Source organism: Austrofundulus limnaeus, unplaced genomic scaffold (genome assembly GCF_001266775.1).
Source record: "Austrofundulus limnaeus strain Quisiro unplaced genomic scaffold, Austrofundulus_limnaeus-1.0 Scaffold1478, whole genome shotgun sequence".
Taxonomy (NCBI): Eukaryota; Metazoa; Chordata; class Actinopteri; order Cyprinodontiformes; family Rivulidae; genus Austrofundulus; species Austrofundulus limnaeus.
The window spans coordinates 1-1,461 of record NW_013953880.1 but is presented as its reverse complement, the minus strand read 5'-3'; the positions used below and the strand labels follow the sequence as shown (position 1 = coordinate 1,461).

Genomic DNA, 1,461 nt, shown 5'->3' with positions numbered 1-1,461 from the left:
TTGCACAGAAAAGTAAGTAAAGGAGCAGACAAGCATATATTTTATTTAACAGCTTGATCATTTTTAAAACAATTGTTGTTTTGCCTCTGTAAACATTTAAGGCAGAAAAATACCTTTTTATGGTGATCATCTCAGCACCCCCCCAATAGGTGTTTAATGATAGTGTCCCGAACCCAGTTTTGGGAATCAATAAATCAAGAATTTCACTTGTCCTTACTTTTATTTCAAAGGAAAGCTCTAAAAGCAGCCATAAAAGAGAAACTACGTAGCAAAGCAGCCCTGCTGAGATTTGAGTTTTCCCATTATAACTAAAAGCCCCAATGAGGAAGTGAAAGCAACATATTTCATAACCGTAGTAATGAAATCAGCATCAAGTGACAACGATCACATTTTTCTGAGAAAACTGAGATGAATAAAAAAAACATAAAGGAATTAATTGCATGACAAACACTGTAGAGCACGTCAGAATACAGCTGATCTGGGTGGGATAAACAATTTATACAGTAACGTCAGTAACAATAAGTTAAACACCTTTATGTAGCAGCACATACAAACAAATTAGTGTAAACACTTAAAAAAGCTTGCAGGTAGCGACCAGCGCAGTGTCCTTTTCGTTAGCATCAGGCTAACGACGGCAGCTAACCTCTGGGTGTTTACCTTTAAATTCGCTTGTAGCCTCGTCTTTTCCCGACAATCAGCTGCGTTCAGCGACATTGCTCTCCTTTACTGCGCGTCGTATAAAGCAACATGGGCAGCCTCGAGAAATATGGATGGATCGTAACGCGTATGAGCATAAATGTTACTACTGTTTAATCCTACACGGTTAGCTTCTTTCTTCTTTCACGCGAGGCTCTAAACTCGACGCCCCCGATTGGACGAAACGTCTGTCAATCACTGTATTCCAGAAATGACTCCAGACGTAAACAGATCCACGTGATGAACCCGTTATGGTTTTGCTCCCCGAGACACACGAGAGACCCCATGAAAGGACATGTCAGCATAATAAATAAAAATGTTTTAATACTCCCAACTTTGCAAAAAGCTTTAATCATAATTGTGCATCACTATGATGAATTTAAAGCAAACCATTTAAAGTGTGAGCGTGTTTTAGCGCAAAAAAACCCACATACAGGGTTAGAACTTTAAACGTGCCATAGAAACCCCTYGAACAGGGGTGCCCAAACATTTTCCCTGAGAGGGCCAAAATTATAATCAATCTGAAGTCCGTGGGCCAAACGCAGTAATTTAAGAAATGCAAATACTTTTTAAGTAAAGTTGTTTTATTTTTTTTTATGATAGCAGCCAGTGTGTTTGCCCACATTTTTTTTTTATTTCAGCCCATGGACATGGAGAAAATTCAACATATGCTCAGGCGGCAAAGGCTCATGGGACTTTTCATAATTTAAAGTTTGAGTATATGTGGTTTTATAACATGTGCAAATCTATATATGGGCTTAAATC

General features: G+C 38.5%; 1 protein-coding gene across 1 annotated transcript in view; it reads right to left on the bottom strand.

Moving 5' to 3' along the window:
- Positions 1 to 882, bottom strand: part of rnf13 (ring finger protein 13) — a 31,255-nt gene extending 30,373 nt beyond the window's left edge. Inside the window, exon 1 of the mRNA XM_014032538.1 lies at positions 658 to 882. The gene's annotated coding sequence lies outside the window, so the exon portion shown is untranslated. The remainder of the gene's footprint in view (positions 1 to 657) is intronic.
- Between the last annotated feature and the right edge of the window lie 579 nt (positions 883 to 1,461).